The following is an 18,040-nucleotide window of genomic DNA, read 5'->3' as shown; positions in this document are numbered from 1 at the left end:
GGATAAGTTTTTATTAGAAATTAGAGATAGAAAATTAGATTAATTAGGTTAGGATTAGTCTAATTGGGTTCTATTAGATATTAGGATTAGATTTAGGTTTATTAATCTTGATTAGAAATATTAAAATTGACTAGTTAATATATTTTTTTAGAATTTTATTCTAATTGGATATTAGTGTAACTAGACCTAATTAAATTATGGAATGTATTAGTTTAGTAGGTTCAATTAGTTTCTTTTAGGAAATTAAAATTGTTTAGATTTGCTAAAGTTAATTCATTTTAATTTTTGGCATGATTAGAAATTTAATTCAATGTTAATAACTTGCATAATGATTATTTTGTCCTTAGGGCCTAAAATCTTGATTTTTTGTACATGCTCCCTTAGCTTAGGGTTTTTAACTAAAATCTTGATTTTTTGTACATGCTACATTAGCTTAGGGCTTTTAATTAGAAATTCCTAATTTAATGCATGTTCCCTTAGCCTAGGATTTTAATTAGAATTGTCTAATATCACTTAGTTAATTTAATAGTATTATTATATATAATTCAACTATTATTTTAATCCCACTGATTAGCGTTGACCAAATGACACTTTGGTCAACCAAATCCTTTGTAATCATGTTGTAAGCCCCTAGCCTATTTCAAGTGATCAAAAGACCCTTGATCACTTGATATGGCAAGTTCATTGTGCTCAAGTTATTGTGGATATACTGTCTGAAGCTCAAGACCTCAAGGTTCGAATACAAGATCAAGACTTCAAGTCAACATCAAATCAAGCATAACTAGTAAAATGGACTACTTCTCAAGCACAACAAAGGTGTCAACACTTGGTAAACACGATTCAAATTGTATGAAATAAGCCTTAAGTAATAGGGAATGACGAGACGGAGTCTCTCCTATCCTCGTCTAGAGTGACTTTGTGTATGGGGCGTAGGCCCCAAATATTCAAAGCATTCGCCCTTATTCATAGACTTTAGTATAATATGAATCGATTAAACTACTAAGTCTTCTTCATGCAAATAAACATCAACACAAGGATCAACAATTAAGATTCTTCACCAACAACTTGCCAGTTAAGAGAAGTATCATGCGCTACGAGCCTTAAGTAGTAAGGAATGATGAGATGGAGTTTATCCTATCCTTGTCTAGAGCGACTTTGCGTATGGGGCATAGGCTCTAAATATTCAAAGCGTTTGCCCTTATTTATAGACTTTAGTGTGATTCCTATCAATCGATTTTCAAGTCTATTCATAATTCATCATCCATTCTAATCATTTCAATCCATCATTCTATCACATTCTTTTGCCTCCTTAATCACCTTTTCTTTCAGCCGTAGTGGGCTGAACTACGAAAGCTCTGATTTCCTTATTGCACTATACGGATACATAGGCAGGAGAATTAAGATTCTTTGTGAGCTATCTTATTTATCAATCTACTCTATCTATCGATCAATCTTTCAACCCCTAATAGTGGAGCATCTTTGGCTATCAGCAATTTGTGGTTGTACACCCTCTTCTAATCTATCCTTTGTCGTGTAAGGTGTTAAACCTTAACACTATTCTTTGCCTTGTGAGGTATTAAACCTTGGCTATTTGATTTTAATCTTCGCCTTGAGAGTCGTAGACTCTGGCATCTAACTTTCTTTGCCTTGTGAGGTATTAAACCTTGACTATTCGATTTTAATCTTCGCCTTGAGAGTCGTAGACTCTGGAATCTAACATTCTTTGCCTTGTGAGGTGTTAAACCTTGGCTATTCAATTCAAATCTTCTCCTTGGGAGTTGTAGACTCTGGGACTTGACATTTTTTGCCTTGTGAGGTGTTAAACCTTGGCTATTCTGTTCGATTATTCGCCTTAAGAGTCATGGACTCTAGCATGTCTATCTCTTTTACCTTGTGAGGTGTTAAACCTTGGTTATTTGATTCAATTCTCAGCCTTAAGAGTCATAGACTCTGGCACTTGATTCTCTTTGCCTTGTAAGGTGTTAAACCTTGGAAATTCAGTTTATTGACATCATCAATTTTAGACTCTAGTATTGATACCTTACCTTGAAGGTCATGAACCTTGGCACTCCTTTTCAGCCTTGAAGGGTATTGAACCATGGAAAATCAATTTGTCAATCTCCTCTTGCCTCATCAATCATCTTACTTTCAGCCGTAGTAGGTTGAACTACGATTGCTCTGATTTTCTCATTGCACAACGAGAATACGTAGGCACGAGGGTTTGAATCCTCCGCGAGCATACTTATTTATTATTCTTTCTTCCGCCTTAGGGCGCCATTCATATCTTTCACGATCCATTATCTACCTTCGATCATAAATCGTTCACCCAGTGATGTATTGTTTCTTTGAAACCGAAACACATTTTTCTTTGGAATATCCATATATACCCTTTTAGGACCATATAGTGATGAATCCGCATTTGTACCTAGAATTGTCTGGCTTTTCCCCAGACATTTAATTCCTTCTTTTTTGGCTCAACCATATAGTGATACAGTGTTGTAGGCCCTCACTTGTGGTTTGTGCCACCTTCCCTCTATGGTATAAATCCCATCTCTCTTATGGATTCCAATACACTTTCACCTTTCGGTTTCAAATGATACTCCTTCAGTCACTTGTCCCCAACTATTTGATTATGTGACTTCGGTCACTTCATTCCGTTCATCTCTATGATACATTCATATTCTACCTTCATTCACTTCATGTGATATACCAGTTACCTTTGAGCCAAATACAATATCTCTTTATGCTCCATCTTGTACCTCTTTGTGAACCAAGAGTTGTTTGTGCTATGAAACCAAACACTTAATTCAATCTTTTTTCGGTTGTTCCAATCCAGTGTTGTAGGCCCTCACTTATTGGTTCATACCCGTTTTACTCTTGGGTTCATACTTTCACCCTTGTTGGAGTTCAAAACACAATTCTTTGGTTCAGACCATACTTTGATCATCATTCTTTTCATCTCCCACTACTAGTTCTTTGAACTATGGAGCTTTGAATTCCTCATTTCACGATGAGAATACATAGGCATGAGGGCCCCAATCCTCACCGAGCACTTTATCTATTTCTTTCTTTTCCTCATTTCCTTTTGCGAGTAATCTTAGATATCACACCTATTCGAGTGATAAAAATCAAAATGGTCCCCATGGAGTACCGTGGATGTTTGGGGTGTTAATACGTTCCCCTTGCATAACCGACTTCCTTACCCAGTATATCTCTTATCTCTTTCCCCCGGGTTTTATCGATGTTTTCCCTTTCCTTCGAGAATAAATAAAGTTCGATGGCGACCCTGTTGTATGTTCGAGCGTGCGATACGTTCGGGTATATTTTCGCTAGCTTCAGCATCATATCATGGAAAATGAAATTCTGGTATCAGATATGAGATGTCGAAGGTAATGTCACAACACTAATATCTGAACAATACAAACAGGATAAAAGATAAAGAACAGTAATGCAAGAGACACAAGCAATTGTTAACCCAGTTCGGTGCAAACTCACCTACGTCTGGGTGCTACCAAGCCAGGAAGGAAATCCACTAAACAGAATCAGTTCTAAGACTCTCAGTAAACAACTTCAAGTTATAGACTTTTCACCTAATCTCTACCCGTGTGACTTCTACCTAAGAACTCTTAGATATGAGATCCTACTCATTCCCCCTCAATCACAGCAATGATATAAAACAAGAATTACAATGAAAAGAAGACACTCTTCAAAGACACATACTTGATCTTACTTAAAAGCTTTAATCAAGTAAACACACACTCATGCTTCAAAGCTTAGAGTGGACAGGTCACAACTCAAAAACCAGACCAATTCAATCATTTATGGATGAATTGAATGGCTTACAATTCACACGACCACACAAGACTAAAACCCTTATTCTCTCTCAATATTTCATTCGTTATTTCTTGTGTATAAAACCAGGTTTTCCATGTCCTTTATATAGAAGCATTTGGTTGGGCTTGGACATCATAAACCCTAAAACTATTTTCCATTCATATCTTCTCATGACAGTTGATTATATCTCTTTGGAAAATAAGTCAATCTAGTTGTAATTACTGATTGATAGCGTGTTCAATATCTCATTAGTCATACATAGATTAGCATTAAAAACGCAATCACATAATACATAACATTCAGACTGAATGTTCTGTATACAGATGCCATGACATCGGGTCTGACATCTCAGTAAAATCCTGCATAATCACATTTTAAACATCCTGCAGGTACATGTTATCTTATGTCAAGACAACACTTGTGACAACTTATGAACACTCTAGGTTTTACCAAAATTGCTGCCAACACATAGAACCAACAAACTCCCCCTTTGGCAAATTTTGGCTAAAACATATATTAGTCCATTTGTTCACAAGAGAAAAAAAACATAGCAGCAGAAGTAATAAACCACACATTTACTAGCTATAATAGCAACTAGTAAACACACATTAAACATGTATGTGCTTCTTCTCCCCCTAAGTCTGTTCAACACAAACATCTCCTTCAACAACACCTGTAACATCCATCACCCCATCTGACATCTCCTTCAATATCACTTGTACAACACAGAACATCATTATGTTCAACATCAGCTGACATCTGTTTATAGCCTAGCTACTTCATAACACATATTAACTGCAGCTCTCCTCTACAACTCTCCCTTTAGCTACTACTTCTCCCCCTTTTTAGTCAAAATAGACCAAAGAGACCAATGAGACAAAATATATGTCTATTAGTCCAACAAAGAATGTCACAAAGAATGTTATAACATATAGTATGTTAAAACATATTGTCAGGTGTTACAAAACCATAATTATACACAGCTATATAAGCTGAGATAAAAAGAAATCCAGAGAAATCACAAAGAACCCAAAAATTACATCAAGGCATCAAAATAAGACTGCAAAAAAAATCAAACATCAAGGCTTCCAGAACAGCACATCATCATAACAGGGGAACCATCTTCACCACAACTCAGTCAGAGGAGCTAGCGTCTTCATCGGCTTCAGATCCAGAACTGCCACTTGATTTATCTTGAGATTCAGACCTCTCACTTGAGGTGTGGGCATCTGTGTCCTTGGCTTGACCAACATTATCCATGTCTCCTTGCTCTAAGCTATTAATCAGAACCTCCAGAGCTTCTATCCTAGCTTTAGCCATCCTAAACCCAATCTCTAATTCCTTACGGATCTCTTTCAGTTCACCAATCAGGCCACCTTGAGAGGCTGGCTTCTTCATAGCAGATGTCATGACAATGTCATTGACATGACTGCTTTCGAATAACTTGTAATGAACTGACAATGGAGGTTTTCTTCTACTGGGGATATCACTTGTGCTCAGTATTCCAGGTTGCTGGCTTAGGATTATCCCATAAATTATTGAGGGAAAAGCAATGGGCAGCTTCATTGCATTTGTGGAATCATGTTTGACAATTTGTTCAAACATGAACCTTCCATAGTCAAAATTAAGCTTGGTTCCAATAGCAAATATGATCCTTCCAAGAGCATTAGAGATTCTAGAGATGTGGTTTGTTGGTACCTAGTTTGCTGACCCTATCTTATGCAAGATAACATATTTCACAGTTAATTTACCAGCAAAGATATGCTTTTTGCTTGGCCACTCCTTGACCTGTCCAACAGTTATTGTCCTACAGACCTCATTGTCTGTGGCCTCTAATTCAACAGCACCTTTTGTTCCTCTTCCTAGGAACTTATTGATCACAGTAGGAGAAAACTTCACACACTTTCCTCTAACAAACACCTTACAAAAATCTTTGATGTTCTTGTCAGCAATGTCCTCAGGGATGTTCACCATAAACTCTTTAACAAGACCTTCAAAACATTGAGATAACCCACTAACTGTTTTCATTAAACCAGCAGACTTGATCAAGTCCATGACCTCCTTAACTTCCACAACATCCTTTCCCAGTTCTCTTTCCACAACTACTCTCCTTTGGATTACAAATTTCCACTTGGTTGCACCATCTTCCAGATGGAAGGAAATGTTATCCAAATGCACAGCATCAACCTTAGCAGGAGATTTTCTAACAGTAGACTTTTTGATATGAGAGATGTCTGGGACATCGTCTTCAACATCATCCTCTGAATCAGAACTTTCTCTTACCTTTCTCTTCTTTACCTCCACTTTACTCCATGACTTTGAAGGGCCTATAGTAGTAGCCTTCTTACTAGTTTTGGTTGTCATCATCTCAGCCACAGACCTCCCATTTCTGGTCTTCATTCTCTTTGCAACACTTGGTTTCAAGTGATGAAGCAAGCTGTCATCTTCATCATCTGAGCTTTCTTCTTCCAAGTCAATCACCTTCTTACCAGAGTCATGCTTCTGAGAAGCATCTACAGATTTCTTACTATGCAAGGTTTGCCGTAAAGAACACAGTCCTTCTGCAGCAATATCTTTCTCAGACCTAGAGGAATCACCATCTTTCTCATTGTGAGGTTCAACCTCAGGAGAAGGGTCCTTTCTAGATAGAGGAGTAGACACTCCCTTTACCGAACATCCTTCATTTAGGATCCTCGTGACAAGATTTCTAATGACACGATCAGTATGATGCATGTCATCTTTAGAGGTAGGGTTATTAGAACTGTTACCTTGAGTATGTACAGCAGTGGAGGATGGGCCAGGAGCGTCGCATGGGATAACTGATAGGGGAATCACTTCCAAAATGTCCTCATGAAGAAAATCCATGGATGGTGTTCTTGCTTTGTGTGCAGGTTTAGAACTAGAAGATAAAGGATGTTATGACATCTTGTTGAGCTTGTGAAAGAATTTTTGTTGCCCTAACAGAGATGGTCGATAAAGTTTGAGGAAGATGGAAGTGGTTAAGCTGAGGTTGCGTGTGAAAATGCTATAGATGGTAGTTCCAATACTAGGTAATGATTTACCATAAATGGGGCACTTTCTTTTAAGTGGGCAGACAATATTTTTATTACCTTTTTCACTCCAAATTAATTGCTATAAATTCTCATGGATACAAATCCCTAATTCCCCTCTTAAACATTCAAATTGATTAGCATCCAAAGCCTTTATAAATATGTCATCTAATTGCATTTCAGTAGTAACATGCTCCAAGGCTATGATTTTCTCTTCCACTAGTTCTCTAATAAAGTGGTGACGAATATCAATGTGTTTTGTCCTGCTGTGCTGAATAGGATTCTTAGAAATATTTATAGCACTCAGGTTGTCACAGTACAATGTCATGACATCTTGTGTGACATTGTATTCAGTCAACATTTGTTTCATCCAAACCAGTTGAGAACAACTACTCCCAGCTGCTATGTATTCAGCTTCAGCAGTGGATAGGGACACACAATTTTGTTTCTTACTAAACCATGATATTAAGTTATTCCCCAAGAAGAAACATCCTCCTGATGTGCTTTTCCTATCATCAGCACTTCCAGCCCAGTTAACATCATAGTATCCAGTCAGCATAGATCCAGATCCATGAGTATACAACATCCCATAGTCACTGGTGCCATTGACATATTTCAGTATCCTTTTCACTTGGTTTATGTGACTGACTTTTGGTTCAGCTTGATATCTAGCACAAACACCTACAGCAAAAGCAATGTCAGGTCTGCTTGTTGTGAGACATAGCAGACTTCCTATCATGCTTCTGTAGAGACTTTGATCTACACTAACACCATTTTCATCTTTGGAGACTTTCAGATGCGTAGGAGCAGGTGTTCTTTTATGACTTGCATTCTCCATGCCAAACTTCTTAACAATGTTTTTGGCATATTTGCTTTGAGATAGAAAGATAGAATCTCCCATCTGCTTGACTTGTAGCCCAAGAAAATAGGTCAGCTCTCCAACAAGGCTCATTTCAAATTCATACTGCACTTGTTTAACAAAATGTTCGACCATCTGATCTGACATCCCACCAAACACAATATCATCCACATATATTTGAGCCACCATGAGTTTTCCTCCTTCATTCTTAACAAATAGGGTTTTGTCAATACCTATCTTCCTGTATCCATTGTTAGTGAGGAACACTGTGAGTCTATCATACCAAGCCCTAGGAGCTTGTTTCAAACCATAGAGGGCTTTACTCAACTTGTACATATGCTTTGGAAGATTTGGATATGTGAATCCTTTAGGTTGTTCAACATATACTTCCTCATTTAAGTAGCCATTCAAGAAGGCACTTTTTACATCCATTTGGAACAGTTGGAACTTCAGAATACATGCCACTCCAAGCAATAGTCTAATGGACTCAAGGCGAGCTACAAGGGTAAATGTTTCATCAAAGTCAACTCCTTCAACTTGAGTATATCCTTGTGCTACTAATCTTGCTTTATTTTTAGTAACCACCCCTTGTTCATCAGATTTATTCTTATACACCCACTTTGTTCCTATGACATTTATTCCTTTAGCTCTTGGAACCAGTTCCCATACTTCATTTCTCTTGAATTGGCCTAACTCCTCTTGCATGGCATTGATCCAGAACTCATCAGTCAAGGCTTCCTTGACATTCCTAGGCTCAATCTTGGACACAAAACAGCCATGTGAGATCACTTCCCTTGATCTAGTTGTGACCCCTTTATTTGGGTCTCCTATAATGAGATCTTTGGGATGATCCTTCTGAACTCTGATGGAGGGTCCCTTGTTGATTTTTTCAACTTCAGGTTCAACTTGAGGAGGTTCACTCTCATTATTTTTGTCTGGTAAATCAGCCGGGGCATCATTTAGAGATGTCTCAACATCGTCTGTGACATCAGTCTGTTGATCATCAACCACACCATTGATAGATTCCATCATTACTTTAGTTCTGGAATTAAAGACTCTATATGCTCTACTGTTTATTGAGTAGCCCAGAAATATTCTTTCATCACTTTTGGGATCCATCTTCCTTCTTTGTTCACGATCAGTTAAGATATAACATTTACTACCAAACACATGGAAGTATTTGACTATAGGTCTTCTCCCTTTCCAGACTTCATATAAGGTAGTAGGCGTCCCTTTCTTCAAGGTTACTCTGTTGTGAACATAGCAGGTTGTGTTCATAGCTTAGCCCAGAAGTGGTAGGGCAATTTCTTTGCATGAATCATAGCTCTGGCTGATTCTTGGAGAGTTCTATTTTTCCTTTCTACCATACCATTTTGTTGGGGAGTAGATGAGAACTCATGACTAATTCCTTCTGATGCACAGAATCCATCAAATTTTTTGTTCTCAAATTCCTTCCCATGATCACTTCTGATTTTGATAACTTGACTTTCTTTTTCTTTTTGGAGTCTTAGACAAAGATCTTTGAAGACTTCAAATACATCAGATTTTTCTCTTATAAAATTGACCCAGGTGTATCTGGAGAAGTCATCCACTACTACATAAGCATACTTCTTCCCACCAAGACTTTCCACCTGCATGGGTCCCATCAAAACCATATGGAGAAATTCCAGCACTCTGGAAGTGGTGTCATGTCTGAGCTTCTGATGTGACATCTTTGTCTGTTTTCTAATCTGACATTCTCCACAAACTCTTCCTTCATCAATCTTCAAGTTGCGAATTCCTCTAACAGCTTCAACAGATATAATCCTATTCATACCTTTCAGATGCAGATGGCCCAATCTTTGATGCCATATCTTCACTTCTTCTTCTTTAGCTAAAGTACACATGGAAGAATAACCAATTTCTTGAGAACTCCACATGTAGCAGTTGTCCTTAGACCTGACTCCTTTCATGATCACTTCATTTTCTTTATTAGTAATCAAACATTCAATTTTAGTGAAGTTTACAGTTAGACCTTGGTCACACAGTTAACTGATACTTATTAGATTTGCAGTCAATCCCTTAACAAGTAGGACATTGTCAAGGTTAGGGACTCCAGGGCAGTTAAGCTTACCAATCCCCTTGATTTCACCCTTTGCTCCATCACCAAAGGTTACATAGCTGGTGGCATAAGGATGAAGGCCAGTTAGCAGGTTTTTGTTTCCAGTCATGTGTCTGGAGCACCCATTGTCAAAATACCAGTCTTCTTTGGCTGAAACTCTGAAGGAAGTGTGAGCTATCAGGTTTGTAACAACAGTCCTAGGAACCCATTGTTTTCTGTTGATAGGTATGTGATGTTTGGGTCTAGGTTGATGATGAGAAGGACTAGGATAGCCATATAACTTATAGCAGAAAGGTTTTATGTGGCCAAATTTTCCACAGTAATGACATCTCCATCTTTGATGTTTCCCTTTCTGCTGTCTTCCTTTATGATGTTGTGACATATGATGTGACATATTTGGTTTGCTACTAGTGTGACTGCACTCAGGTTTGGATTTTGGTTTGCTACCAGTGTGACTGCAATCAGGTTTGGATTCATTGAACCCAATGCCAGACTTGTCTCATGTCATTTGTCCAGTCTGGAGAATTTTGTCTAAGGTGTCAGATCCATTGTTTAGCATTCTGACCTACTTTGTCATCTCATCCAGTTTGGAATTCAAGAACATTGCTTCAGTCTTTAACTTAGAGATGGTTTCCAAGTGTTCTACCTTCTCATTCTCCAGTTGTGTTATCACTTTCTTCTGACTTTCAACTTGTTGACACACTTCTTCACTTTTGTGACACAACTTTCTGTAGGTAGTGGCTAACTCATCAAAGGTTACTTCATCATCACTTGAGTCTTCATCAGAATCCCATCTTCCAGTCAATGCAGTCACAAGATTTGCAGACTCTTCTGTTTCACTTTCATCAGACCAAGTAGCAGCAAGACTCTTCTTCTGTTTCTTGAGGTAGGTTCCACATTCAGCTCTAATGTGTCCATACCCATCACATTCATGGCACTAAACTCCTTTTCCTTCTTTGGTCTTTTCATGAGATCTTGTTCTTCTTCCAGCATTATTGGACTTACTGATGTCAGATGAGATGTTCTTGACATTAGACTTAGACCTTACATCCATCTTTTTCAGAAGTCTGTTGAACTGTCTTCCCAGTAATGTTACATCATTTGCCAGATCATCATCAATATCTTTACCACTTTCTTCCTCTTTCTCTTCAGTGTTTGACATGAAGGTTATGCTTTTGACTTTCTTTTCAGATCCATCGCGCATTCCCATCTCAAATGTTTGTAGGGATCCAATTAGCTCATCAACTCTCATATTGGAAATGTCTTGAGACTCTTCTATGGCTATCACTTTCATGGCAAATCTCTTATGAAGTGACCTGAGTATTTTCCTCACTAGTTTTTCATCTGACTTCTCACCCAAGGCTCCTGAGGCATTAGCAATTTCAAGGATATTCATATGAAATTCATGAATATTTTCATCTTCTTTCGTCCTTAAGTTTTCAAACTTGGTAGTGAGCAGCTGCAGTCTAGACATCTTTACTCTAGAGGTGCCTTCATGAGTGGTTTTGAGAATGTTCCAAGCATCTTTAGCCACCTCACAGTTGTTTACCAATATGAAGATATTCTTATCTACTCCATTGAATATAGAATTCAATTCTTTAGAGTTCCCAAGGGCTAGATCCTCCTCCTCCTTGGTCCATTGTTCCTCAGCCTTCTTATCAGTTGTAGCTTCTCCATCCTTAGTAATAACTGGATGTTCCCAGCCTGTTAAAACAGCCTTCCAAGCCTTATTATCCAAAGATTTTAGGAAGGCTACCATTTGAGGTTTCCAGTAGTCATAGTTGGATCCATCCAGAATAAGTGGTCTGTGAACAGATCCTCCATCTCTCTCCATAGTACCAGAAAGTAACATCCCTATATCTCACCCAGAACCATAGCAGGATGCCTGCTCTGATACCAATTGAAATTCTGTTATCAGATATGAGATGTCGAACGTAATGTCACGACACTAATATCTGAACAATACAAACAGGATAAAAGATAAAGAACAGTAATGCAAGATACACAAGCAATTATTAACCCAGTTCGGTGCAAACTCACCAACGTCTAGGGGCTACCAAGCCAGGAAGGAAATCCACTAAACAGAATCAGTTCTAAGACTCTGAGTAAACAACTTCAAGTTACAGTCTTTTCACCTAATCTCTACCTGTGTGACTTCTACCTAAGAACTCTTAGATATGAGATCCTACTCACTCCCCCTCAATCACAACAGTGATATAAAACAAGAATTACAATGAAAAGAAGACATTTTTCAAAGGCACATACTTGATCTTACTTAAAAGCTTCAATCAAGTAAACACACACTCGTGCTTCAAAGCTTAGAGTGGACAGATTACAACTCAAAAATCAGACCAATTCAATCATCTATGGATGAATTGAATGGCTTACAATTCACACGACCACACAAGACTAAAACCCTTATTCTCTCTCAATATTCCGTTCGTTATTTCTTGTGTATAAAATCAGGTTTTCCATGTCCTTTATATAGAAGCATTTGGCCGGGCTTGGACATCATAAACCCTAAAACTATTTTCCATTCATATCTTCTCATGATAGTTGATTATATCTCTTTGGAAAATAAGTCAATCTAGTTGTAATTACTGATTGATAGCGCGTTTAATCATCTCATCAATCATACATAGATTAGCATTAAAAATGCAATCACATAATACATAACATTCAGACTGAATGTTTTGTATACAGATGTCATGACATCGGGTCTGACATCTCAGTAAAATCCTGCATAATCACATTTTAAACATCCTGCAAGTACATGTTATCTTATGTCAAGACAACACTTGTGACAACTTGTGAACACTCTAGGTTTTACCAAAATTGCTGCTAACACATAGAACCAATAGAAAAGAGTGGTCATAGCTCTCTGGTACGTTGCACCAGCATTTTTCAAGCAGAAAGGCATCACTCTATAGCAGAATGTTCCCCAAGGCGTAATGAATATGGTCTTCTCCATATATTCGGGTGCCATCTTAATCTGATTATATCTGGAAAATCCGTCCATAAAAGAAAAGAATTTGAACTTAGTTGTATTGTCTACCAACATATCAATGTGTGGTAGAGGAAAATCATCTTTTGGACTGGCTTTATTCAAATCTCTATAATAACACACATGCGGACTTTTCTGTCCTTCTTAGGAACAGGCGCAATATTATCCACCCATTGCAGATATTCGGAGGTAACAAGGAAACCAACATCGATCTGCTTCTGCACTTCCTCCTTGATCTTTATTGCCATGTCGAGATGAGTTCTTCTTAATTTCTGCTTGACTGAAGGGCATTATGGCTTCAGTGGCAGACTATGCTCCACAATATTAGTATCAAGACCTGGAATATCTTGATAATACCAAGAAAATACATCGGAATATTCTCGAAGAAGCTCAACCAACCCCTTCTTAACATCTGGATGAAGTTGTGACCCAATCTTGACTTCCTTGACATCATCTTCGAAACCCAAGTTGACCAACTCAATATGCTCTTCAAACGGATGAATGGTTCTTTCCCCGTGCTCAAGCAAACGGGACAACTCATCAGACACATCTTTATCATCATTCTCTTCCCCATCTTCAAACACAGGGAAGTCAAAGTTTGGAGAGGGAGTAAGATCATTATATTCAATAGGTTTGAGGAACAACCTGCATAATGATTTGATATTTTGGTTTTAGAAATATGAAGTGTAAACAAATATTATGCAGGTATGGAAAAAATTATTGCTTATTTGTGTTTTTTGGTGATTACCATTTTCAGAAAAAGAAAAGAGTAAAAACAACATAAAATATGGATGAATAAAATTGTATTTTATTGATGATAAATTTGAAAATGCCCAACAACGTTTCACTTCTCCCTTAGGCATAGGAGAAGTATTTTTCTTTAATAATAAGACAAATTACTTTGAACGGTGAACAACGATAGGAACATCAACAGCAACCCAATTCTTGCAAGTTTGTCTGTGTGTCATAAAGTTGGCACAAGCTTCTTCATCTTCGTCTTCATCTTCTATGATTGAAGCTTAATGTTGTTCATCTTTGTGAATGAACTCTCCACTGTGGAAATTGATTGCATAACCTTGGCATCGCCTTTAAACGGTCCTTGCTGAAATCCTAAACCAACTTTGTTCTTGTTCTTTATGATTTATACGACACGACCCCACTTGTCTGTGCCACAAGCCTGAACAACTTCTTACGCATCCTTCAGAGAAGACATGGATGCCTCAATTTTCTGAACTTCACTAGTTATTCGTAATGCTTGGAATGTAGTTCCAATCTTTTCTTCAGCTTCAACATATGTAAAGGATGACAAATGGCTAACCAACAACTCTTTCTCTCATCCCACAACAACGAGCTTACCATTTTTAACAAATTTGAGTTTCTAATGTAGCGTCGACATGACAGAACCAACCTCATGAATCCACGGCCTTCCCAACAAACAACTATAGGTTGGGTGAATATCCATTACTTGAAAAGTAACCTGGAAGTCACTCAGACCTATCTTGACTGGAAGGTCCACTTCACCAATGACATTTTTACGGGAACTGTCAAACGCTTTCACAACCATGCATGTGCCTCATGGGTGTGCCCTGATATGATAATCTTACCAAAGTAGATTTGGGTAAATCATTTAACGACGAACTCGTATCTACCAACACATTGGACTGAATATCTTCTTTATAATTCATGGATATATGGAGGGCCAAGTTGTGATTTTTGCCTTCCTCAGGAAGCTCTTCATCACATAAACTCAAATTATTGCATGAAGTGATATTGGCGATAATATGATCAAACTCATCAACCGTGACATCTTGCTCCATATATGCTTGCTCAAGCACCTTATACAACGCCTCTCGGTGTGCCTCAGAGTTCATCAATAATGACAAGACACAAATCTTGGATGGTGTTTGGAGCAACTGATCTACAACATTAAAATCTCTCTTCTTAATTAATCAAAGAACCTCATCATCATCATCATCCTTAACCTTCAACCCACTGGATTCACCAGACTGACATGTTGGAGCGTTAATAAGATTAACCACAGGAACCTCCTCCTTCTTACCAATCATAACATCTTCCACAACCTTCATGGAAACTGGACCAAATACACGACCGCTATGGGTCACCTTAACAACATCTGCAATGCTCACTACTGAATTTGTTTCAGGAAGAGGAACCTCTTGCCCCTTCTCAATCATAGTAGAATTATATTTATAAGGTACAACTTTATCGGATGCATACGGGACGGGGCCCGCTAACCGTATTACCAACGGTAATACCGATCTATTATCACTTCTTTTGCTGCTGTCAAATTGGATTATTACTCTCTCCGGAGTCTTGAATACATGCACAATTACATTCACATCATTACCCACATCTCTGGATTTTTGAATTTGAATAACACCTTTATCTATCAACTTTTGAATGTCCCTCTTGACAATCATACATCCTCGTGGATTAACACTGCAAATAGGACAATCATCATGGTCATGTTCACAATCACTAATCAAGCACAAAGTTCTATCCATCTCCACCAAAGACCTTTGAATATGACGAACATCAAACACCCTAAAATTACCAGGACAACCATCTACCATGTTCATAGAAGAATTGCCATAGGAGGGCAAAGGATTAGCTTTGACATTTTGTGTGCGGTCCTCGAAGGACCCCATACCACTCTTAATCAACTTTTGGACCTCATACTTCAAAGGATAACAATTCTTGATGTCATGGCCAGGTGCCCCTTAATGAAAAGCGCAATGGAAATCAGGTGTGTACCATCATGGCAAAGGTTCAGGTGTATGTGGAGGATTCCTTGGCTGGATCAAATTCTTAACAACAAGAGAAGGATACAGTTTTGCATATGTCATCATAATAGGATCAAAAGTGACATTCTTCCTCTCAAAATTATTATGTTGATTGTTGTAATTGTTTTGATTGTTGTGGGTATGTTGTTGGTGTTGGTGTTATTATTGAACTGGTACTGATTGAATTATTGAATTGTTGGAAAATACTGGAATATCTAATAATACTTGATGATGATGATGATTGGATTATGGTTTTCACCTTATCAACACCCAAGTTCCATTGATATTGATGAGACTGATCGGATCAACCGAGAATCAAAGGGTTTGTTGTGAGTCACGAGCATGGAGTCAGATTAAGAACCACCCCAAAGTAGTGTACAATGGATAAAAACCTGTAGATCATGTTCTAAAAAGTTCCCATAGTCGTGATCCCATCTATCGAATACTATAGGTTAGGATGACTGACTCATCAATCCATAGTATTCTCAAGAGAAACTTGTCTGAGTGTAGAATTGCGTAACAACGGTTATCAAGTCTACACTTGAACAATATTTGCACTACGTCCTAAATAGGCCAAGTTGGGTTAAATGTTCTACGGTATTCAACTTCTCAGACCCCCAAATCAGAGAAAGTAATGCTTATCCACGACGTACTCGTGTGACATCAGTAACTCCAAAGGGGTCTCCACTGAGTGGGGGATCTCATGTCAACTTTTTTAGGACTACTCCTTCAAAACCAACATGACTATACCATCCTCCTATCTAGGATTGCACTCAAGTTCGGGTTAGAACTTATCTCACCACATAGAGATCACCAAGCACAACAGACATAAAATATCCCACATACAATATATACAAATAAACAAACATCAATAATCAACAAATATAATACACACAAAAAGTAGGCTAAACCTACAAAGGACTACTCCCCAGCAGAGTCGCCATTTTTTTCTATAGCGGTAAATTCGTGACCATTGAGTTATTGATTAGCTCAACGTCAATAAAACTAGAGTCACCACCGCACTTTTAATATTTCCAAAGGAAAAGGGAAAAGTACGAACAAAACCCAAAGATAAGAAGTTTTCAAATCAAAATTAATAAAATATCAGAGATTATAGGTAAGGGGGTTGGTTACACAAAGGGAAGGTATTAGCACCCGAAGTGTTTTAGGTACTCCTAGGGGGCTCTTTTTGTGTGTAAGTGTTTTAGTTAAAAAAGATGTTTGCTAAAAAAATAGAATGAAGGGGTGAGAAAAGAATACATTAATTAGATTTTTGTGTTTAACAAGACCTTCGGTCTTATGCCTACATACCAACATAAAAATGAGGGATCAAAACCTCGTAATTCGTGGTAAAAATTTCAAAGAAATGTGTGGATTGATTTTAAAAAAAGCTTAAATATCTTTTGTTATCAAAGGGAGAATATTCAACCAAACATCCACCGATAATGAAGGCTTTTCAACATTTAAGAGGGAGGGCTTCAACTTGGATTCAATCAATAAGTATGCCACTGACCCCTAAGAAATGGAAAGACTTACAATCAATATATCATGGAACGGGACAATTATATCTCAACCAAAGATAACTCAAATATAAATTCTCTCTTTTTGAAAAGTTTAAAAGAAAGAGGCACAAAATGGCCAAAGGGATTAGATGAGGTTGTTAGTTATTTTTGTCATTTTGAAAATAAAGTCAATATGATTAAGTTTATTCACAAATTTGACTTAAGAAAATGTTTTGAAAATCAATGGCATAAGGCCAAGGTGTTCTACTCATTAAAACAAGTCTAAGTTGAAAACACAAACAAATAAGTTTTTGAAATGAGGGAGAGATTTTGAAATTTAATAAGTAAGAGGAGATTAAGGGACTGTCCTAGAAAAAAATCTAAAAGTTTAGAGTTGAAAAGATCTAACCAATGGGAAGCATCTACAAGACAAGAATGTCAGATAAAAACCCATTTCCTTTGGACTTTTAAGCAAGCATAACCATCCAAACAATTAATATGAAGACCAATGGTATCAAATAAAGATAACCAAACATCCAAGCAAGCACTCCAAAAGCAAGCAGTCTTCAATGTCTTTTACATGTATCAGATGAAATATCCTTGAAACATCTCAAAGAGAAAGCATCAGATAATCATAGTAAGATCAAATATCCTTGGAATATCATAAATAATAACTTTTCTCTTGGAATCATTTTCATATGACAAATATTGTAGGAGATAGAGTGTATGGAACCCTATATTTGACCAATTGACTTTTGTGGTCAACCTTCTTGATCCAACTTGCAAACTTGAAGTTCTTTTGCTCTTTGGAGGCTCGTGGAGGATCATATATGCTTAAGATGATGTTCAATGAAGTATCACATAATATCTTTGATCAAATGTTGAA

The sequence above is a fragment of the Lathyrus oleraceus genome, chromosome 3 (assembly GCF_024323335.1).
Source record: "Lathyrus oleraceus cultivar Zhongwan6 chromosome 3, CAAS_Psat_ZW6_1.0, whole genome shotgun sequence".
NCBI classification, from domain to species: Eukaryota; Viridiplantae; Streptophyta; class Magnoliopsida; order Fabales; family Fabaceae; genus Lathyrus; species Lathyrus oleraceus.
This window is presented reverse-complemented; position numbering follows the sequence as displayed.